Genomic DNA, 24,667 nt, shown 5'->3' with positions numbered 1-24,667 from the left:
TCTAAACAGGACACCCCAACTGCTGTTGGGAATTTGGCCAATGACCGCTCTAGCTAATTCCTGCTGGATAGGGGTGAAGAAGGGGCCCTGCAGTTATAGTGTCCTCCAGAGGGGAACTCTTTAGGCCAGTGGAAGGGCCAGTGGGTTGGTCCAGGGGTCCTCAGTAGAAGTTATTAGTTGAGATCATTTGGGGTTCTATTTGTAAGACCATCTGTAGCTTGATGGCCTCCATTCTAGAGGAAACAAATTTGACAAGCAGGTTAAAAATACAGGGCCCAAAGGCGAGTAACAGCAAGATGGCTGCCACAGGACCTAGAAAGGGGAGAAGCCATGTTGCCCAACTCCGTAGGTTGGTATAAGAGTTTGAAAGGCATTGTCTGATTTCAGAAGCCTTTTCCTGTAAACTCCCAGTGGCATCTCATACTATCCCTGACTGGTTAGTGTAAAAACAGCACTCTTCCCCTAAGAAGGTGCAGAGTCCTCCTTTCTCAGCAGTGAGGAGGTCTAGGCCTCAGAGGTTTTGGAGAGTCACTGCTGCTAAAGAGTCTATTTGGGATTGTAAAGTAAGGATAGATTTCGTTATTTTTTGCAAACTGTCTGAAAAGTCCTTTGAGAGTGTGTGGTAGTAGGATAATGAAGTAGATAAACTGGATATTCTGGTTCCTGTAGCAGTAGCCATTCCTAGCCCTATAAGTAGGAGTATTACTTGTATGGCTCTGCACTGATGGACTTGAGCTTTGAGGGGTACTGATAAGGTCTGATTTCCTGGGGCAATGTTAATGTTGGGACTTAGAAAAACTAAGGTGCAGGTGCCTGTCCAGTTAGTGGGGAGGCAGATATAAGTCAGTGTTCCACACAAGGATATACGTTGGCTAGGTAGACAGAACTGGTTGTGTATGATAAAAAGGTGTGTGAATTTGTTGTTTTCATTTTCCTGTACTGCTAGATTACTCGCCAAGTAACTCCAGTGAGCGGCTGGAAAGGGGTGTTGGGAGCAAACTGAGGGGCTCCCTGTGTTCTATTTTCCCATTGGAGAAAAAAAGTTTTGTATCTACTAGGAACCATTCGAGAGAGTGATTGAAAGAGGGGATGAGAAGGCATTCACTAGTGGTGGGGGCACTGCTGCGTGGGGTCCAGGGGTGAATGGTCATGCAGGGAGTATGTTTGCCATTACAAAACCTGGACTGCTTGTTAAGCAGGGAGGAGGTGATAATTTCTGGGGGCCCTGAGAAGCAGACAAGCCATCTGAATGGAGCTGTTTGGGTGACTCGGAAGTTACTGTGATCACTTGGGGCTTGAAGTTGCAGGGTGTAATTACACAGATGTGGTAGTAGGTGCCCCAGGGTAAGGCCTTATAACAGGTTGCGTTGGATGCATAAAGAGGCTTGGAACGTTAAGATGGTATTTGTATTTATAGGGCCATGTATGGGCTTTTCATTGCTTGTGTAGTAGGTGAGGTTGGAAATGTAAGAATGTAAAAGTTGGATTGCACGTCCTGTTAGGGTATTCTTGGTCCTATCAGAGATGAGGAAGTTGGCTAATGATTGCATATTTAGAAGTCAGAAAGGGTCTTTTCCTTCATAATGAGGGTGGTAGGTTAAGGTTTGCAGGAATGGGAGTGGCAACGTAAGCAGAGGTTGATAGAGAGATACAAAGCCAACAGTCATTTGCCAGGGAAGGATTGGACTGGTTTAACAGAGTGCGGGTTGAGAGTCTTGTAGAGGTAATTAGGAGCTAGTGGATGGGGGTGGGCGATTGTATGAAGTATCCAAGGAAGCAGGAGGGATAAATAGGCAAAGAGCAAATAGGAAGGTAAAGAGGGTGCTTTGGAAGATGAGATTATTTTATTGAGTCAGAGTTAAAGGTAGGAGTAAATTGCTGTCAAAAGGAAGGATGATAGAAAGAAGGTTGATGTGATTAGGATTTTCGCGCTGGCAGGAGCTACAGTATATAGTCCTATCACAAAGAGTATGGTTAGTGTGCTGTTTTCACTTATCTTTTTTAAGGAGGAAGGGGTTTTTCTTCAGGATCAGTGATAGGAGCCTTTTTAGTCTGGGATATTTCCTTCTGAAATAGGAGATTCAATTCCTCCAACAGTTTGCAAGTGTATTGAGGCTGGTGTGGCTGCTCTTGGGACTCCTGAGCTGAGGTCCTGCAGGTTCCTCAGGGGATGTCCAAAGTTTAACTTGGGTGTGGTGAATCCAAGATTCCACTCCTGCTACCTTAACTGCAGTGGGAGTAGAGAGGATTACCGAGTGTGGTCCTTCCCCCAAAGAATCCATAGATGGGGAGGTAGAGGGGAGAGATTTGACCAACACTAGATCTCCTCATTGAAACAACTCTGTTCCCTTTTCTCTGTGACATCTCTCAGGTAGGTTTTTAAGGTTTTGTTGATATTTTGCCAAAGGAGTTATATCTTTGACCAAGTTGGCCTTTTCCTGATCAAGTAGGAGGTCATTTGTGAGAAAAGGTCATCCATACAGCATTTCATATGGACTGAGCCCTATTTTGTGAGGAGAATTTCGGATTCTCAACAAGGCCATGGGCAAAAGAGTAGGCCATGGGAGATGAGTTTCTTGTGTTAGTTTCCTTAAGTGCCTCTTGAGTGTTTCATTTGCCTTCTCGACCTTCCCTGAGGATTGTGGCCTCCAGGAACAGTGAAGGTGATATTGTATCCCTAGCGCCCTGGAAATTCCCTGAGTTATCACGGCTTTAAAAGCCAGACCATTGTTGCTCTGTAAGGTTTGGGGAAACCCAAATCTAGGAATTATTTCATGAATTAGTTCTTTAATTACTTCCTGAGACTTCTCTGTCTTGCAGGGGAAAGCTTCTATCCAATTTGTAAAGGTATCAACACAGACCAACAAGTATTGAAATCCCTTTGACTTAGGCATATGGGTGAAGTCTAACTGCCAGTCCTCTCCAGGATAGTGACCTATTCTTTGTTCCCCCAAAGGGGCCTTATGATGGACCAAGGGATTATTCTTTTGGCACACCTCACAAGTTTTGACTGCTTGTCAGATGGTTCGGAGGAGATTTGGCCCTGTAAGTAGGGATTTGGCCATTCAGTGAGTGTTTTCAATACCCATATGAAAAGCCTGGGGGAGGGTTTTAAGTATTTTCCACTGGCTGGCTTCGGATATAAGTACCTTTCCTTCTTCCATCACCAACCACCATGAGGGGAGAAAACTATGCCCCTGTGAAAGTCCCCACTCTGCTTCAGTCGGGGAATACTGGGGCTTCATCTCTTGGAAGCGGTTGTTCCATACCAAGGGTCCTTCTGTAGGTATTTCTAATGGGGGGTTCCATCTGGCAGCAATTTTGGCCTCAGCATCTGCCCGACGGTTTCCTTCTGCCTTTTCTCCTTCATCTTTCTGATGGCTTTGTCAGTGTAACCTCCTTGGGTTTTTGCACTGCCTGCAATAACTCTATAATTTCCTTGTGGTATTTGATGGAGGTTCCCCCAGAGGTTAGGAACTCTCTTTCTCTCCATGTTGCAGCGTGGGCATGTAGGATAAGATAAGCATGCTTGCTATCTGTATAGACATTTATTCTTTTTCCCTTTCCCAGTTCTAAGGCTCGGCGGAGTGCCACTAGTTCTGCTAACTGGGCACTGGTCCCTGGGGGAAGAGGCTTACTTTCAAGTACGGTTACATCACTAACTATGGCATAACCTGCCCTTCATATCCCATTATCCACAAATGAACTTCCTATAGGTTAAGATCAGTATTAGGTAAGTGGACTTCTAAGAGATCATCTCAGGTGGCATAATTCTGGACTATAATTTGTTGGCAGTCATGCGCGAGTGGTTCCCCATCCTCTGGGAGAAAAGTGGCAGGGTTGAGGGCCACACAGATACATATTTGAAGCACTGGTCCCTCAAGGAGTAGTGCCTGGTATCTAAGTAGGCAGTTGTCTGATAGCCATAAACTTCCTTTGGCACCTACTATGCGATTTACATCATGAGTAGTCCAGACAGTGAGATCCTTTCCTTGTATTATCTTGATAGCCTCTGACACTAAGACGGCCACCACTGCAACTACCCGTAAACAGTGAGGCCAGCCTTTTGCTACTACATTAATTTCCTTACTTAGGTATGCCACTAGTTGTGGGGTTGTCCCACGTATCTGAGTAGATTCCAAGAGCTATCCCTGCTCTCTCTGTAATGTATAAAGAGAAGTTTTGTCCTGTGGGAAGGCTTAAAGCTGGAACTTGAACTAGGGCCTGCTTTAAAGTTTTGAAGGCTATTTCTGCCTCTGGTTCCCATTCTACTAGATGAGTATTAGCTCTCTGGGTCTCTTTGATTAGAGTAAAGAGGGTCCTTTTTATCTTGCTGTATGCTGGGATCCATAGTCTTCAAGAGCTGGTAATTCCAAGGAACCCCCACAACGGTTTTAATGTCTTAGGGTGAGGATAAGCCAATATAGGCTGTACTCATTCCTTGCCGAGGACCCTGGTCCCTCTGGCTGAGATTAGGCCTAGATATTTGACCTGCTGTGGGCAAAGCTGGGCCTTCGACATAGACAACTTTTACCCTTGATTAGCTAGAAAGTTCAAGAGATCTAGAGTAGCCTGCTGGCACAAGGCTTCTGAACTGGTAACCAAAAGCAAATCATCCACACACTGAAGGGACAGAATGCCTGGACTTGAGGAGTGGCCTAGATCTTGTGCCAGTGCCTGATGAAACAGATGAGGGCTATCCCTAAACCCTTGGTGCAAGACCGTCCACGTAAGTTGGGACGTGTGGTCTGTGGGATCCTAAAAGGCAAAGAGAAACTGGGAGTCAGAGTGCAGGGGAATACAGAAGAAGGCATTCTTGAGGTCCAGAACAGTGAATCATTCTGCTTCCTTTGGTATTTGAAAGAGCAGGGTATAGGGGTTGGGCATGACTGGATATAGAGGAATTACTGCCTCATTGATGAGTCTAAGATCTTGCACTAGTCTCCACTGACTGTTCGGTTTTTGTACTCCTAGAATTGGGGTGTTGCAGGGACTGCTGCATTTCCTTACTAAGCCTTCAGCTTTTAAATGTTTAACAGTATCCTGTAAACCTTTATCAGCTTCAGGCCTTAAGGGATATTGCCTTTGATAAGGAAAAATGCTGGGGTCTTTTAGCCTGATTTGGACTGGGTGGGCATTTTTTGTCCTTCCAAATTGTCCTTCCAATGCCCAGACTTCAGGGTTGATTCCCTCTTCAAGTAGGGGAAAACAAATGGGTATAACTTTTTCCCCCATAATCATGTAGATAATAGCTCCAGCTTTGGCTAATATATCCCTCCCTAATAAGGGTGTGGGACTTTCAGGCATAACAAGAAAGGCATGTGAAAAGAGCAAAGTCTCCCAATTATAACTAAGGAGGTGGGAGAAATACCTGGTTACAGGCTGTCCCAGGATTCCTTGGATGGTAATGGACCTTGAGGACAGTCATCCAGGACAGGAGATTAACACTGAGAAGGCCACGCTAGTGTCCAAGACGAAGTCAATTTCCTGGCCCTCAATGGTTAAACATACCCGGGGCTCAGTGAGGGTGATGATATGAGCTGACACTTGCCCCAGGCACTCTCAGTCCTGTTGTTGGATCATCTGGTTGGGGGCTTCTGACCCAGAGAACCTTTGTCTTCTGGGGCAGTGCACCTTCCAGTGATTGCCTTGGCATAGCAGACATGGACAAGGGGGCAGCTTGTTTCTCATTGGGCAATCTTATTTAAAGTGTCCTTTTAAACCACACTGATAACAAGCCCTACCAGGGGATTGGCCTGCTCCATTTTCTGTCCTCTCTGAACCACCAAGGTTTGTTTGTCTGAGGGCCATGACTAAGGCTGTGGCCTTTCTCTGTTCTTACTTTTCCTTTTGGGACGGTTCCTCTTGGTCCCTATTATAGAATACTGAGGTTGCCAGGTTTAATAATGCTTCCAGATTTTGTTCAGGGCCCAGGGCTTACTTTTGGAGCTTTCTCCTGACATCTGTGGCTGATTGGGTAATAAACTTATCTTTTAGGATCAATTGACCCTCGAATGATTTGGGTGATAGGGGAGTATATTTTCTTAAGGCCTCCCATATCTACTTGAGGAAGGCAGAAGGATTTTCTTCCTTTCCCTGAGTTATGGTGGACATCACTGAATAATTCATGGGGTTTTTCCTAATTCTCCTTAGTCCTTCTAGAACACAGGTCAACAGATGTTTATGACACTAGTCCCCATGATCTGAGTCAAGGTCCTAGTGGGAATCCATACTGGGAATGGCTTGCTGACCAGTAGGGAATTTGTCCCTTTCTTCAGCTGTCATTCTATCATTTACTTGACTAAGATACCAAGTATTTCCATACTCTCAGGCTGCAGCTAAAGCTGCATACTTTTCATTAAAGGCCAGGGTTTGATCTAACAATAGCATGACATCTCTCCAAGTGAGATCAAAGGCTTGCCCTAGACCCTGTAGGACATCTATGTACCTATCAGGATAATCTGAAAACTTCCCCAGGTCTGCCTTGATCTGCATTAAATCAGGGAGGGAGAAGGGGACATGTACCCAGATTGAGCCAAATTCTCCTCCCCTACAGCTTGAAGGGGACATAACTGATAGCCTAGGGTGTTTTTGTGGTCCTTTGGAGATTTCTTTGCTTATTTCCTTCTGGGTGGGGGAGATTAGAGGAGGATTCTCATTAATAGGAAGGGGAGCTATAGGGAGGCTAGGATATGGGGGTAAGCTGAATGGTACTCCTGTGGGATGTAAATTGCAAGCTTTGCATAGTTGTGTATTCTCCTTCAATGAAAAGAAAGCTTGGACATAAGGTATTTCACTCCATTTGCCTTCCCTCTTACAGAAAAGGTCAAGCTGAAAGATAATATTGTAATTTATACTTCCCTCAGGTGGCCATTTTCCCCATCAGAGACAGAATATTGGGGCCAGGCGTTAGTGCAGAAAAAAATGGGCTGCCTCGGCCGGGCATGGTGGCTCACACCTGTAATCCCAGCACTTTGGGAAGCTGAGGCAGGTGGATCACGAGGTCAGAAGATCAAGACCATCCTGGCTAACAGGGTAAACCCCATCTCTACTAAAAATACAAAAAATTAGCCAGGTGTGGTGGCAGGTGACTTAGTCCCAGCTACTCGGGGGGCTGAGGCAGGAGAATGGCTTGAACCCAGGAGGTGGAACTGGCAGTGAGCTGAGATTGCGCCACTGCACTCCAGCCTGAGCAACAGAGTGAGACTCTGTCTCAAAAAAAAAAAAAAAAAAATGGGCTGCCTCTTTTTCACGGTTTGTGGGTCAAATTGGTCCAGTGGCTTAGGATGCACTTCACAGGTGAGCCTGTTGATGCCTGAGTGGTTCCCATCCGAAAGACAAAATTACCCATGGTTTTGGTTTGTTTTATTTCTCCCCCTGCCCAAGAAACTTCAACAGTCCCTGGACTCTGCTGATTGGAATAGTTGTGCTCACTGATGCAGCAGCAGAATCAACCCCTTCCCAAGAACCCACGACAGTCCCTGGACCCTGCTGATCAGAATAGTTGTGCTCACCAATGCAGCAGCAGAAACACTAGTTTTCCTCCCAGACTACAAGGAGGACTGAGGAAGGTCGGATTTAGTGACCCTTAACGACACATTCTCAAAAACCTGCAACCTTGCCTGTCCTCATAGACCACAAAGAGGACCAAGAAAAATTGGATTTAGTGGTGCTTACTGATGCATTCTTGAAAACCTGCACCCTTTCCTGTCCTCCTAGACCACAAGGAGGACCAAGAAAACTCAGATTTAGTGGCCCTTACCGACGCATTCTTGAAAACCTCTTAGAGTTCCAAGTATTCTCCTGTTAGTATTGGGACCTTACCCATGTCCTATAAAGGTGTTATTCCCCAAAAATGAAGTGGAGGGCCATACTATGAGGGAGGGAAGGGATCTCCAGGGTTAGAAGAGTGACACTTTTTGTCCTCATTTATATGAATAGGAAGGATACAATTTCTGAGGCTCCTCAAATCCTAGCTTCAAGAATAGCTTTTGTTAGGCCTGCTAGTCTGAGGAGGGATCCTAAAATTCCAGATGGTCCCTCCTACAATGGGGCTCTGGGAAAAATTACGTCTTTCTGATTGGTGAGCCTAGCTGCCAAAAGAAGGTAACAGAGTCCTGGAGTTTCTACTAGAAATCATTCTTATAAGAGAAACTAGAAAAGCACCAGAGACAGGGAGTGTTATTTTTTTTTTTAATTATTACTGTACTTTAAGTTTTAGGGTACATGTGCACAACGTGCAGGTTTGTTACATATGTATCCATGTGCCATGTTGGTGTGTTGCACCCATTAACTCGTCATTTAGCATTAGATGTATCTCCTAATGCTATCCCTCCCCCCTCCACCCACCCCACAACAGTCCCCGGAGTGTGATGTTCCCCTTCCTGCGTCCATGTGTTCTCATTGTTCAATTCCCACCAGTGAGTGAGAACATGCGGTGTTTGGTTTTTTGACCTTGCGATAGTTTACTGAGAAATATGATTTCCAGTTTCATCCAAGTCCCTACAAAGAACATGAACTCATCATTTTTTATGGCTGCATAGTATTCCATGGTGTATATGCGCCACATTTTCTTAATCCAGTCTATCGTTGTTGGACATTTGGGTTGGTTCCAAGTCTTTGCTATTGTGAATAGTGCTGCAATAAACATATGTGTGCATGTGTGTTTATAGCAGCATGATATATAGTCCTTTGGGCGTATACCCAGTAATGGGATGGCTGGGTCAAATGGTTTTTCTAGTTCTAGATCCCTGAGGAATTGCCACACTGACTTCCACAATGGTTGAACTAGTTTACAGTCCCACCAACAGTGTAAAAGTGTTCCTATTTCTCCACATCCTTTCCAGCACCTGTTGTTTCCTGACTTTTTAATGATGGCCATTCTAACTGGTGTGAGATGGTATCTCATTGTGGTTTGATTTGCATTTCTCTGATGGCCAGTGATGATGAGCATTTTTTCATGAGTTTTTTGGCTGCATAAATGTCTTCTTTTGAGAAGTGCCTGTTCATGTCCTTTGCCCACTTTTTGATGGGGTTGTTTGCTTTTTTCTTGTAGATTTGTTTGAGTTCATTGTAGATTCTGGATATTAGCCCTTTGTCAGACGAGTAGGTTGTGAAAATTTTCTCCCATTTTGTAGGTTGCCTGTTCACTCTGATGGTAGTTTCTTTTGCTGTGAAGAAGGTATTTAGTTTAATTAGATCCCATTCATCAATTTTGGCTTTTGTTGCCATTGCTTTTGGTGTTTCAGACATGAAGTCCTTGCCCATGCCCATGTCCTGAATGGTAATGCCTAGGTTTTCTTCTAGGATTTTAATGGATTTAGGTCTCACATGTAAGTCTTTAATCCATCTTGAATTAATTTTTGTATAAGTTGTAAGGAAGGGATCCAGTTTCAGCTTTTTACATATGGCTAGCCAGTTTCCCCAGCACCATTTATTAAATAGGGAATCCCTTCCCCATTGCTTGTTTTTGTCAGATTTGTCAAAGATCAGATAGTTGTAGACATGTGGCATTATTTCTGAGGGCTCTGTCCTTTTCCATTGATGAATATCTCTGTTTTGGTACTAGTACCATGCTGTTTTGGTTACTGTAGCCTTGTAGTATAGTTTGAAGTCAGGTGGCATGATGCCTCCAGCTTTGTTCTTTTGGATTAGGATTGACTTGGTGATGTGGGCTCTTTTTTGGTTCCATATGAACTTTAAAGTAGTTTTTTCCAATTCTATGAAGAAAGTCATTGGTAGCTTGATGGGGATGGCACTGAATCTATAAATTACCTTGGGCAGTATGGCCATTTTCACGATATTGATTCTTCCAACCCATGAGCATGGAATGTTCTTCCATTTGTTTGTATCCTCTTTTATTTCATTGAGCAGTGGTTTGTAGTTCTCCTTGAAGAGGTCCTTCACATCCCTTGTAAGTTGGATTCCTAGGTATTTTATTCTCTTTGAAGCAATTGTGAATGGGAGTTCACTCATGATTTGGCTCTCTGTCTGTTATTGGTGTATAAGAAGGTTTGTGATTTTTGTACACTGATTTTGTATCCTGAGAATTTGCTGAAGTTGCTTATCAGCTTAAGGAGATTTTGGGCTGAGACAGTGGGGTTTTCTAGATATACAATCATGTCATCTGCAAACAGGGACAATTCGACTTCCTCTTTTCCTAATTGAATACCCTTTATTTCCTTCTCCTGCCTGATTGCCCTGGCCAGAACTTCCAACACTATGTTGAATAGGAGTGGTGAGAGAGGGCATCCCTGTCTTGTGCCAGTTTTCAAAGGGAATACTTCCAGTTTTTGCGCATTCAGTATGACTTTGGCTGTGGGTTTGTCATAGATAGCTCTTATTATTTTGAGATACGTCCCATCAATACCTAATTTATTGAGAGTTTTTAACATGAAGGTTGTTGAATTTTTCTGCTCTATTGAGATAATCATGTGGTTTTTGTCTTTGGTTCTGTGTATATGCTGGATTACATTTATTGATTTGTGTATGTTGAACCAGCCTTGCCTTCCAGGGATAAAGCCCACTTGATCATGGTGTATAAGCTTTTTGATGTGCTGCTGGATTTGGTTTGCCAGTATTTTATTGAGGATTTTTGCAGCAATGTTCATCAAGGATATTGGTCTAAAATTCTCTTTTTTGGTTGTATTTCTGCCTGGCTTTGGTATCAGGATGATGCTGGCCTCATAAAATGAGTTAGGGAGGATTCCCTCTTTTTCTATTGATTGGAATAGTTTCAGAAGGAATGGTATAAGTTTCTCCTTGTATCTCTGGTAGAATTCAGCTGTGAATCCATCTGGTCCTGGACTCTTTTTGGTTGCTAAGCTATTGATTATTGCCACAATTTCAGAGCCTGTTATTCATCTATTCAGAGATTCAACTTCTTCCTGGTTTAGTCTTGGGAGGGTTTATGTGTCCAGGAATTTATCAATTTCTTCTAGATTTTCTAGTTTATCTGTGTAGAGGTGTTTGTAGTATTCTCTGTTGGTAGTTTGTATTTCTGTGGGATCGGTGGTGATATCCCCTTTATCATTTTTTATTGCATCTATTTGATTCTTCTCTCTTTCCTTCTTTATTAGTCTTGCTAGTGGTCTAACAATTTTGTTGATGTTTTCAAAAAACCAGCTCTTGGATTCATTAATTTTTTGAAGGGTTTTCTTGTGTCTGTATTTCCTTCAGTTCTGCTCTGATTTTAGTTATTTCTTGCCTTCTGCTAGCTGTTGAATGTGTTTGCTCTTGCTTTTTTAGTTCTTTAATTGTGATGTTAGGGTGTCAATTTTGGATCTTTCCTGCTTTCTCTTGTGGGCATTTAGTGCTATAAATTTCCCTCTACACACTGCTTTGAATGTGTCCCAGAGATTCTGGTATGTTTTGTCTTTGTTCTCGTTGGTTTCAAAGAACATCTTTATTTCTGCCTTCATTTCATTATGTACCCAGTAGTCATTCAGAAGCAGTTTGTTCAGTTTCCATGTAGTTGAGCGGTTTTGAGTGTTTCTTAATCCTGAGTTCTAGTTTGATTGCACTGTGGTCTGAGAGACAGTTTGTTATAATTTCTGTTCTTTTACATTTGCTGAGGAGAGCTTTACTTCCAACTGTGTGGTCAATTTTGGAATAGGTGTGGTGTGGTGCTGAAAAAAATGTATATTCTGTTGATTTGGGGTGGAGAGTTCTGTTGATATCGATTAGGTCCACTTGGTGCACAGCTGAGTTCAATTCCTGGGTATCCTTGTTAACTTTTTGTCTCATTGATCTGTCTAATGTTGACAGTGGGGTGTTAAAGTCTCCCATTATTATTGTGTGGATGTCTAAGCCTCTTTGTAGGTCATTGAGGACTTGCCTTATGAATCTGGGTGCTCCTGTATTGGATGCATATATATTTAGGATAGTTAGCTCTTCTTGTTGAGTTGATCCCTTTATCATTATGTAATGGCCTTCTTTGTCTCTTTTGATATTTGTTGGTTTAAAGTCTGTTTCATCAGAGACTAGGATTGCAACCCGTGCCATTTTTTGTTTTCCATTTGCTTGACAGATCTTCCTCCATCCTTTTATTTTGAGTCTATGTGTGTCTCTGCACATGAGATGGGTTTCCTGAATACAGCACACTGAGGGGTCTTGACTCTTATCCAATTTGCCGGTCTGTGTCTTTTAATTGGAGCATTTTGTCCATTTACTTTTAAAGTTAATATTGTTATGTGTGAATTTGATCCTGTCATTATGATGTTAGCTGTTTATTTTGCTCATTAGTTGATGCAGTTTCTTCCTTGGCTTGATGGCCTTTAGAATTTGGCATGTTTTTGCAGTGCCTAGTGCCAGTTGTTCCTTTCCATGTTTAGTGCTTCCTTCAGGAGCTCTTTTCGGGCAGGCCTGGTGGTGACAAAATCTCTCAGCATTTACTTGTCTGTAAAGTATTTTATTTCTCCTTCACTTATGAAGCTTAGTTTGGTTGGATATAAAATTCTGGGTTGAAAATTCTTTTCTTTAAGAATGTTGTATATTGGCCCCCACTCTCTTCTGGCTTGTAGAGTTTCTGCCAGGAGATCCACTGTTGTTCTGATGGGCTTCCCTTTGTGGGTAACCCAGCCTTTCTCTCTGGCTGCTCTTAACATTTTTTCCTTCATTTCAACTTTGGTGGATCTGACAATTATGTGTCTTGGAGTTGCTCTTCTCGAGGAGTATCTTTTTGGCATTCTCTGTATTTCCTGAATCTGAATGTTGGTCTGCCTTGCTAGATTGGGGAAGTTCTCCTGGATAATATCCTGCAGAGTGTTTTCCAACTTGGTTCCATTATCCCTGTCACTTTCAGGTACACCAGTCAGATGTAGATTTGGTCTTTTCACATTGTCTCATATTTCTCAGAGGCTTTGTTCATTTCTTTTTATTCTTTTTTCTCTAAACTTCCCTTCTCACTTCATTTCATTCATTTCATCTTCCATCACTGATACCCTTTCTTCCAGTTGATCGCGTCAGCTCCTGAGGCTTCTGCATCCTTCACATAGTTCTCGAGCCTTGGCTTTCAGCTCCATCAGCTCATTTATGGACTTCTCTGCGTTGGTTATTCTACTTATACATTTGTCGAATTCTTTTTCAAAGTTTTTAACTTCTTTGCCTTTAGTTTGAATTTCCTCTTGTAGCTCAGAGTAGTTTGATCATCTGAAGCCTTCTTCTCTCAACTCGTCAAAGTCATTCTCCGTCCAGCTTTGTTATGTTGCTGGTGAGGAACTGCATTCCTTTGGAGGAGGAGAGGCACTCTGCTTTTTAGAGTTTCCAGTTTTTCTGCTCTGTTTATTCCCCACCTTTGTGGTTTTATCTACTCTTGGTCTTTGACGATGGTGATGTACAGATGGGTTTTTGGTGTGGATGTCCTTTCTGTTTGTTAGTTTTCCTTCTATCAGACAGGACCCTCAGCTGCAGGTCTGTTGGAGTTTGCTAGAGGTCCAATCCAGACCCTGTTTGGCTGGGTGTCAGCAGCGGTGGCTGCAGAACAGTGGATTTTTCTGAACCATGAATGCTGCTGCCTGATCGTTTCTCTTGAAGTTTATCTCAGAGTAGTACCTGGCCGTGTGAGGTGTCAGTCTGCCCCTACTTGGGGGTTCCTCACAGTTATGCTACTCAGGGTTCAGTGAGCAACTTGAGGAGGCAGTCTGCCTGTTCTCAGATCTCCAGCTGCATGCTGGGAGAACCACTACTCTCTTCAAAGCTGTCAGACAGGGACATTTAAGTCTGCAGAGGTTACTGCTGTCTTTTTGTTTGTCTATGCCCTGCCCCCAGAGGTGGAGCCTACAGAGGCAGGCAGGGCTCCTTGAGCTGTGGTAGGCTTCACTCAGTTCAAGCTTCCCAGCTGCTTTGTTTACATAATCAAGCCTGGGAAATGGTGAGCACCCCTCCCCCAGCCTCACTGCTGCCTTGCAGGTTAAACTCAGACTGCTGTGCTAGCATTCAGCGAGACTCTGTGAGCATAGGACCCTCTGAGCCAGATGCGGGATATAATCTCCTGGTGTGCTGTTTTTTAAGCCCGTCGAAAAAGCGCAGTATTAGTGTGGGAGTGATCTGATTTTCCAGGTGCTGTCTGTCACCCCTTTCTTTGACTAGGAAAGGGAACTCCCTGACCCCTTGCACTTCCTGAGTGAGGCAATGCCGTGCCCTGCTTTGGCTCATGGACAATGCGCTGCACCCACTGTCCTGCACCCACTGTTTGGCACTCCCTAGTGAGATGAACCAAGTACCTCAGATGGAAATGCAGAAATCACCCGTCTTCGGCATCGCTCATGCTGGGAGCTGTAGACCGGAGCTGTTCCTATTCGGCCATCTTGGCTCCACCCCAGGGAGTGGTTTTTTAGAAGCAGGACTAGCCTTGGAGAAGAGAGGTGAGAGGAAGTTTGTCTGGCAGGCATTAGGACCCAGGGGGCAAGGGTCAGGATAGATAGGATGGATGGGTGAGTCTTGCTTGGGTGACATGCCTTTGAGAGTTCCACTGATGGCCACAGGGTCAACCAACTTGTTGTTGGACCCTGGAGCTGAATGGCTTTCCTCTCTCTCAACCCTTGGCTCAGCCTGGAAGTACGGGAAAAGTGGAAGCTCGTTCCAGGCAAACCAACGCTCCCAACTCCAAAGAGCCAGGGGTTGTTAGAGAGCCCTTTCCCAGAAAGCCTGACACCCACGTCTTTAGTCCAGTGGCCACGCTAGTCACTTTTAACTGGCCGACAGGTGCCTGATATTTAGCCCCCGAATTCTAAGGAAAAATAGTACAGAATAGCAAGCGAAAGGGGTCCAGTTGTACTCATTGCTTGGCGATAGATGATAATCTCACTGCTTGGCAATAGGCGATAGTCTCATTTGGGTCACCAAAATGTGTCTGTAATTGGTGGGTTCTTGGTCTCACTGACTTCAAGAATGTAGCCGTGGACCCTCATGGTGAGTGTTATAGTTCTTAAAGATGGTGTATCCGGAGTTTATTCTTTCAGATGTTCGGATGTGCCCAGAATTTCTTCCTTCTGGTGGGTTCATGGTCTCGCTGACTTCAGGACTGAAGCTGCAGACCTTCACGGTGAGTGTTACAGCTCATAAAGGTGGCATGGACCCAAAGAGTGAGCAGCAGCAGGATTTACTCTGAAGAGTGAAAGAACAAAGCTTCCACAGCGTGGAAGGGGACCTAAGCTGGTTGCCACTGCTAGCTCAGGTAGCCTGCTTTTATTCCCTCGTCTGGCCCCACCCACATCCTGCTGATTGGTCCGTTTTACAGAGAGCTGATTGGTCCATTTTGACAGAGTACTGAGTGGTGTGTTTATAAACCTTTAGCTAGACACAGAATGCTGATTGGTGCGTTTACAATCCTTTAGCAAGACACAAATGTTCTCCAAGTCCCCACCCATCCCAGAAGCCCAGCCAGCTTCACCTCTCACTGGTACTCACTGAGGGACTTTGCAACACCTAGCCTGGTCACTCCAGCAGCCCAGAGGGAGCTAGTCCCCCAATCAAGCCCAGCAGGCTCTGCCTGGCCGTGCTGAGTATGGGGCTTGCTGAGCCCGCACTCACCTGGAACCCAAGCTGGCCTGCACAACCCCGGTTCCCGTCTGTGCCTTTCCCTGCACACCTCCCCGTGAGCAGAGGTAGCTGGCTCCAGCCTTGGCCAGCCCCAGAGAGGGGCCCCCACAGCGCAGCGGTGGTCTGAAGGGCTTCTTGAGCACGGCCAGAGCAGATACCAAGGCCAAGGAGGCACTGACAGTGAGTGAAGGCTGCTAGCATGTTGTCACTTCTCACTGCTATGCAAATGTACTGTTTGTTTCTACCAATACCTCCTTTCTGAAGCCCCTTTAGCTCCTCCCTGCCTTTGTTTTTTATCATACTAGGGAGGGCCCCTATTTTTTGAAGGGGTATCAATAATCAGAGGTAGTTACTTGATTTATCTATTCTTTTTTGCTCCTTGAAGGTGGCCTAGGAGGTTCTTGTTTCTCTGACTACAAAATGGGCTTGATTTGGGTATAATTTCTGGGCTCTGCATATCCAATATGGCACAGTTTCCTAATGTTTCTGCCAGCAGTCCTGTAGTTTTCTACTCTGGTTGAACCGTGACTTCTGTTCGTAGCATTCTCACAGTGCCCCCCTCCCAGAACTGCTGAAGCTTAGCTGACAGCCTGTCCTTCACTGCTTTACTTCCAGCCTAGTGGACCTCTCACTTGCTCTCTCCTTATGCCTTCTGAAGAGAGAGCAGCACACTGCTTCTGTGCCACTCTTTTCTGGTCTGCAGAATACTGAGGTTGTCTGTCTTCTCTGTGATAGACTATACCTTCAATCTTCTCATTTCAATGAGTCAGAAATTCTAAGCAACGGGAACCTATGCCAAGTAATATCAAAGTATTGTCCACTGCCTGAACTATTCTTGGCCCTAGAACTATGTGGCCGCCTTAGAGAAGGAGTGCCTTGCTGAATAGTGAAACTCTGCAGGGCTAACTGGGCTACTTTTAAACAGTTGGGGTAGAGTGGGTTTCTGACTTCTTAAATTATTTTCTTCATGGCAGAAATGTGGGTCCATGAGTCTCTCCAATCACCATGCCGTTACACGGTCTTGGATGTTGCTGGGGAAGTTTTCTATTTAATACTTTGATGGAAATCGAAAAAGTATGCCTGGATTCCTAAACAAATAGTTCAGGTAAAGGATATTTTGATAATACTGTTCTATCCCTTTGTTGAATATGCATGAGCCATTTTCTGAGAAAATTTACTGCAATTTTGGTGACTTTGCTTAGAGAATAATAGCTAATGAGCAGTCTAATAATCCTATCTGTGTTTTTTCAAAAGGAAAAGTATCAGGGTGGATGGGAATTCAGGCTTCAGTAGGGAAATTGCCAAAATCTTCCACAGTAGCCATTTGTTCATCTATTGGGTGAATGATTTAATTGTATTGTCATTATCTGTTTACAATTCTGTCTCCCTCACTAGATTGTGAATTCATCCAAAGTACTGAAATTGTCTTATTCTTGATGAATTGCAATTGTTGGAATTCAACAAGTGTTAATGAATGAACAGATAGACAAATGAGGAAACCGGAGTCACAGGAGGTCAAGCAAGCTGTGTGGTGTTAGATTGTGTGTTAACTTCTCTGGCCTTACTTTCAAATTTCGCCTGCAATTGATAATGTTGGCATGGATTTCCCAGAAGACATTCCATGTATAAAAATCTAATGACTCACCCAGTTCTATAATAAGTTGGTGATATTACTGAATTTAGAACTTAAATGAACTAATTTCTGATCAGAGTTCTTTTTTTTTATTATGCTGTATTCTGACCTTCAATTTAGCTGTTGCAAAGTGTGCTAGATAGGCCACTAAATTACTGTCAAATTTCCCTCTGGCCCACCTTCAGGACTGATGGTACTAAATGGAAGACAGAATTATATTTAGAATACTTTTATGAGAACATAAATGTCAAATACAGTATTGATTCTAAATGCCTGCTACATGTGTTTTTGGATAATTATGTGTGATATTTACTATATAGGTATTCCTGACTTAATGATGATTCAACCTATGATTTTTTTGATTTTAAAATGGTGTGGAGCAATGCGCATTAAGTATACTCCTTAGTTTATGACTTAACTTATATTGAAAATATGTGTAAGTTCAAAGTACTTTTCCAACTTAGGATATCTTTAATTTACAGTGGGTTTATTGGGTGTAATCCCCCTGTAGATTGAGAAGTATCTGTGTTCTCCCAGCTGATTGCACAGTAGTCTCCTCTACATTGTCTTGCACCCAAACCCATCCATTTTTTTCAAGGAAGATATCTTAAGGTAGGAATTTAAAGAGAAATGAAGGATTGTAAAGTAGACAATAATTGTAATTTTTTGAGGGGCAAAAGAGCTGGGGGGGGGGGGGATTTAGAAGTATTGCTTTAGTCTAAGGAATGGATTTTGAAGTAAAGTGATTTTTCTCACCTTCCTAGACAGGATGAAGAGTTTTATCCCCAATATTTTATTATAAAATTTTAAATATGCAAAAATTTTGATAGAATTGTATATCAATTCTCTAGATTCAACAACTAACATATTGCTATATTTATTTAATCCATATCTGTCAACTTATCTAACTTATTTTATGATGGATTTCAAAGTTGACAATATCATTACATTTCACTCCTGAACACTTAAAAACATGCATATAATTAACTAGAGTTCAATTTTGTTTACCTTCTTTATAGTAAAATTTACATGTTATGAAATATTTATGTCCTAAGTGTGCAGTCAATAAGTTTTGACAAATTTATATATTGTTGTGACCCTACATCTGTTATCAAAGTTTAGGATATTACCATCACCTAGAAAGTTCTTTTGTACTTTTTTTTTTTTTGAGGTAGGATCTCACTTTGTCCCCCAGGCTGCAGTACAGTGGCATGATCTCAGCTCACTGCACCTTCGGTGTTCTGGGTTTAAGTGATCCTGCCTTAGCCCCCCAAATAGCTGGGACTATAGATGTGCATACCTGGTTAATTTTTGTATTTTTTGTAGAGACGGGGTTTTGCCATGTTGTCCAGTGTGGTCTCAAACTCTTGGGCTCAAGCAATCCACCTGCCTCCACCTCCCAAATTGCTAGGATTACAGGCATGATTCACCATGCCCAGCCGCCTTATACTTCTTAACAGTCAGTTTCCACCCTAACCATCTCAGTGGCTGCTTTAAAATCTTACCTGATAATTCTAGCTTCTGGATTATCTTAGTTTAGTCTGCATTGATTGCCTACACTCTCGATTAAGGTCTCTTCATTTGTATGGTAGTTCTAGATTGCATTCTGGACATTGTGAATGATACAACATACAGATTCTGACTATTCTACAATTGTCCTCTGAAGATTATTGATTTTTGTTTTAGTAGGCAGTTAACTAGGCTGGATTAAAACTCAAAATTCTGTTTCTCCTATGGCAGCAGCTGAAATGTCTGACTGATTCTTTTAGCCTTAGCTGAGATGCCTGGAATCTTCCCCAAGCAAGCAGAATTGAGGGGTGAGATAGAGATTTGGACAGAGTTTATATGCAGAAGTTTGAGCTCCTTCTTTTGTGGGATTCCCTCTTAACTTTCCAGCTGCTGTGCTAGCCCCTAACTCTTTCCTCCAGTTCTTCTAGTGAGTGGGTCTGCAGGTTTATGTACGTATTTTAGCCATCTTAATTGTTGCATGCCCTTAGATGAGAAGGCTTAACTTCTAGTACCGTTACCTTTCACCGTGTTGATTCCCCTCTAGTTTCTCTTGCTTTTGGTTGTTCTTTGATGCTTTCTGATGGTTATTTTTCATATTTTGTTCATAGCTTATGTTGTTACCTGTGGTTGGGTTGGTCTGACAGGAGTTGGTGTGCTATTGCCAGAAGCAGAGCCTCTGTGGTTTTGTTTCCCTTAGCTTCCTAAGCTAGATAAAGATCTTATGAGCTGAAAGGAAGACAGCAAAGCAGAAGGGAATAAAGGGCATGGGATTTAGCAACGAGTACCTCTGAGAAGGGAGCTTTGTCCTGGTGAGGAGTAGAGGAGTGAGAGAATATATGATCCAAAGGCAGGGGAGACTTGCGTTTCATGCCAAGTGAGGATTAGGGAAGCCAGCAAGTCGTAGAGTTTCTAGCACCCCTCACCGTATGGCAAAAGCAGAATAAAGATGCTGATATGCAGTATCCAGAAAAAGAGGGTGTGAGACAGCCCCTAGGTTTCTTACAACTGAGATTGGCAGGGCAGAACATCTAATGCTTTTCATGTACCTGTTGAGACAGCCAGAGAGATAACTGAAGGAAGTCTAGGACTTGGAGAAGTCACTCACTGGGGTGAGGGAAGCAGCAGCATGGCCAGCATGGAGACTGTGACTAAATAGGGACTCGGTGGGATGTGCAGGGCTCTGCAGATGTCAGTGGGGAAAGGTGACTGGAGGGAATCAGGACACTGCAGTAGATGTCAGCGTAGACCTATGAGATCATGACAGAAGGCCATTTTCCATGTTTTGATGCTAAGTATTACAGTCTTCCATCCTTTGGATCTCAGTTGCAACCCCTGTGATAAGGGTTGAGAGAATAAAATTTTGACTTGATTGCATTGACCCAAAACTGCCTGACTTAAGTTTTGCCAAAAGATGGAGTAGAAAGTTTGAGATAGAAAGTAAGGTAATATATCATATATAGAAAATAAAGTTGAATTTTGTCATACTTGAGTTTTGTGGATTGAGACTCAGTACCTCCTACACACATGTAATGTAAATGCAGCCAGGAGCATTGAGCACTGACTGATGGTAGAGAAGCCAGGTGGTGACTTAAGAAATGAAGGGGCGAGAGTGGGGATTTATCTTGGCTGTGGTTCTCCAAGCATAGATTTTTGGGTTTCATTTCAGGATTCTGTTAATGTTCCTCCAGCCAACCAGTAATCAGAGTTTTATTTTTCTTTCTTGTTCTCATTTATAATGTGCATAATTTACATACATTTGCATTTTAATCTTTCTAACTGAAAGAATTGAATAAATATGCCATCTCTGTATACCGCTAGAGCAGAAACACATTGAACTCTAGTGGTATGGATAAAGGTCACTGTTGACGTTCTCCTTACTTTAGCTTAAAATTATTTTCTAAGTTCTAGGTGTACTTTCCTTCTTGGCAGTTAGATCAGATAATTCTACCCTATATTTTAGTTTTTCTTTCTGTTGCTGAAAGATTCTAGAGAAGCAGCCTAGGCCAAGTCCTTCACTTTATAGATGATGAATTGGGGCCACAGAAGTAACTTATCCAGGACCACATTGTTAGAGTACCCAGACCCATGATTTTAGCGTTTTCCCCTCTTATGCTCTTATCTCACCTATCCCTATATTATTGCAGAGTTGAATTGGGTTCCTACCTTTTAGAAGCTGACTTTTAGAGAATATCTATGAGCAAAGTATGAAGAGTTGGTTTTGTGCTGTAGTTTAAAAAGTGTAACAGTTGAAAACGTTGATGATACAAAAGTACAAATGGAGCTAACAGAGGTTTAGAGTGTGTTGTGGGTGAAGAAAGGTAGGGAAGGGGTATGAATGTCTTCATCTTCAAAGTGAAGGTAAAGGTGTACTGCCTAAAGTTAATGGAATAATAAATAAGATTTAAATAAAATATGCAAGGTAATCAACTTTTACTAATTACTAGGATAATATATCAATATAAAATAGATTTTATCTGTATTATTTTTCTATATATGATCAATCTATCTATACATAACCTTGAAAGCTTGATAATATTTTTCCCAGACGGCCTCCGGCAGCTTCTGTTTACTTCTCATTGGCCAGAAAGGGGTGATGTGTCCTCTTATCAGTGAATCACTGGCAGGCAAAGGTCTCAATGATTGTCAACATTCATCCCTGAATTGGGGATGAAGTCATCTTCCCCTAATACCATAATAAGTGGGTAACAACACAATCGAGTTCTAGTATAAAGGAAGAAAGGGAAAATGGATATTAAATAGGCAGTTAATAGATACATTTAATGACACTTTAAGCTTTAGAATCAATTTCCTCAGATTTTCTATCTCATTACTCTCAACATTACTATATCATTTTATTTTATCTTATTGTCTGTCTTATAAGAAGCATATGTGTTTTGTTTCGTTTGTTTTTTTTTTCCTAATCTGGAAGTCTTTTAGTTAGTATAATTGGTATAGTTACACTTATTTGGATTATTGAATTGGATTTATTTCTGTCATTTGATTTTCTTCTTTCTATTTCTTGTGGTTGATTTTTTTTTTTTTTGCTTTACCTCCTTTTATGCTATCTTGGTTTTTTAAAGTTTTTATTCAGAAATTTTCAAATACATACAAAAAAATAGTATTATAATAAACCCTTATATTATTAATGCTTTTACCAATGTACTTTATTTAATGCTTCTTTCTCTTTTGCTAAGGATTTTAAAGCCATTCACAAATAGAATTATATTTTACCTTAAATAATTGTGAATATTTCAATTTTCTTTATTTTTCCATTTCTTTCTGGTTGTTCAAATTATATTAATATTGTATTAGTTTTTAAAATGGTAATCAAAATAGCCACTGTTTTCCTGAACATAGAAAAGATTTTAGAATACTTTAATTTCCCAACTTATACATTACTAATGTCTAGTATAATAGTACAATAGTATGTCTTGGTATATTATTTAAGCTAGGCTGGCAGTACTGTGATAAACAAATACTAAAACCTCAGTTGGTTAAATTAAGGCATTTTCTTGCTTACATTCCAGTCTGGTAGGAAATGAGAAACTTTGTCCAAGCAGGAAGTAGGGACCCAACCTGCTTCCATTTTGTAGCTATATCATGCAGAACATGTGACTTCTGAAGTTTCTGGGGAAGGGAAGAAGGAGCTAGAGGATAGTAGGGGGTGATTTTAAGGGCTTACTTACTCTGGTGTTTCTTTATTCTTATAAGGGCACCAGCCTTATAAGATGGGGCCATAGGGGTTAGGGCCACATCGTATGACCTCATTTAGCCTTTATCACCTCCTCACAGGCCCTCTCCCCAAATATAGTTAGGAGTTCGATATGTGAATTTTATGGGGACACAATTTAATCTATAGCACCACTGTTACTTAGAGGAGGAACATGACGAATAGCTAATCAGATCCCTCTTTAGGGATTTATATATATGCTGATAGAAAATGAGGGATCTTTATATCTGACATTAAAACATAAAATTGGATCTGCTGGAGGTCATTGATCTGCTATGGGTAAGTTCTTACTGATAATGAGGCCCACTGGTGAAAAATAGAATGGAAAGAAATGGGAAGAGAAATAAAGTCCTAATAATACTATTAGAAACTATGAATTTAACAGAACTTATATTTAATCTTTGTATTTCTCAGGGACATTAGCCGGTAAATTCTGTGTTTTTGCTTGGGATCTCTGATACTTCAAATTTTGCTTAGGATCTCTGACACTTGTAGGGCAAGATCACAGAAATACAGTAGTGGCAGGTAGATGTTTGTAATCTAGGCCAATGTCAGCACAGAATCAGACAATTTATTGGCTGACACTGTGTTACATCACATGACATTCTATATCTAGTGTTGCTGAAGAAGCTTTTGACTGCTAGAATCAGAAAACCCTGACTCAAAGTGATTGATAAGTAAAGAAATTTATCTTCTATTTTGCTTCAGTTGTGGCTCAAAGCAGATGGTGTCAGAGTGCTTCAGTGATGCCATCAATGACCCTGGTTCTTTCTGCCTCACCATTTTGCTGGGGTTCATGTTGGCTTAATTCCAAGAGTAGTTCTGACATTACTGCAGGGTGACCTTTAGTATAACTGGGGCTACCTACTTGCCTTTCCATGTCCACCTGCCTATGCTTGGACCAATAACAGTGGCCAGGGAAATAGTATTCTTTGGTTGACTTAGACTAACCTGTAGATGAGTTTGGTATGCATCAGGATACCTCACAGTTGGTCTCAGTGTTTGTTCTCTGAGCCCTGAACTGTTCCCTGAGGCACATGGTGGAAGGAGGTAGATAGTTGTGAAAAATTGAGGTTCTGTTATTAAGGAAAAAGAAGACAATGGATGTTGTATTGGTACCAACAGTGTCTACTACATACTTTATTGCAGCAATGAAAGAGAAAAGCTGGCTCTATCCATGAAATAGATGGAGGGCCCTAATAATATGTTGCATCCAAGGATATTTTCTATATATGGTAGCATCACTCTGATAGTTCCCACGGTAACTTGAATTCAGGTGAGTCATCAAAACTTGTACTTGTCTGTAGCAGAGGAAGAACATAGCGATAAATATTTTCTTAGTTTGTTAATGAATATCTTAAGTCTCAGATCTTAATTTGGGGACTCAGAATGGGATATACAACAACTAATGATGCCACATAAAAGGGAAGATTTAAGCCAGTATTTAACTGACTTTGGGAATGCGAGACAGCTTTGAAACTTATGGAATACGGGGAGAGCCATTGCCAGACATTCTGGTTGAATATGCTGGAAATTAGTGGTGAAAATGTTAGCAAGTCACTTAAGGTTCCATAATAATTGAGTGAATAGTTTATATATTAATTGTATGAGTAGAAAAATGAACCAGAAAAAGAAGTGCAGTGTCTGCTTGATACCTGCACTGCAATGTGCTTGTGGTTGTGGGCATCCTTTCCCCTAAATTACAGAAAGTGTGAGATTCCTAATGAGTCTGAAGCAGCTGTTCCATCAAGCTGTTTTCCAAGTGGGCTTTCACCATTATTGTTGTCGTTAGACAGAGAGGGAAGTGATTTTAGTGTGAATGTGAAAATGAATTAATGTTGCCTGTCAGGAAACAAAACCAGTGCCAGGAGATCAGCTTACGCACAACTGAAAGATTGAAAGAGAAAACTCTGGGAAACTAAGAGAGGAGAGCTAAAATGACAATGATCCCAAATTCACACCCTCCTTGGAACGTGGACATTCATGTTCTACTCCAGTGACGGAACCAACTTCAGATAAGACAATTTTGGTTACTGTATCCAGGCAAACTTGGTAATGATGATACTAGCAGTAAGATGGTCTCATTTCCAATCTGAACACCATGTAGAAATATGATTCCTTGTCCGTCTGAGTCAGTCTGGCATAAGGTTCCCAAATTTAGCAAATAAAAATTCAGAATGCCTTGCTAAATTTGAATTTCAAATAATAAATAATTTTGGGGGATAAGTATGTCCCACATATTACATGGGACATAG

The sequence above is a fragment of the Symphalangus syndactylus genome, chromosome 11 (genome assembly GCF_028878055.3).
Source record: "Symphalangus syndactylus isolate Jambi chromosome 11, NHGRI_mSymSyn1-v2.1_pri, whole genome shotgun sequence".
In the NCBI taxonomy this organism is placed as follows: Eukaryota; Metazoa; Chordata; class Mammalia; order Primates; family Hylobatidae; genus Symphalangus; species Symphalangus syndactylus.
Note: the sequence above shows the minus strand (reverse complement) of the source record.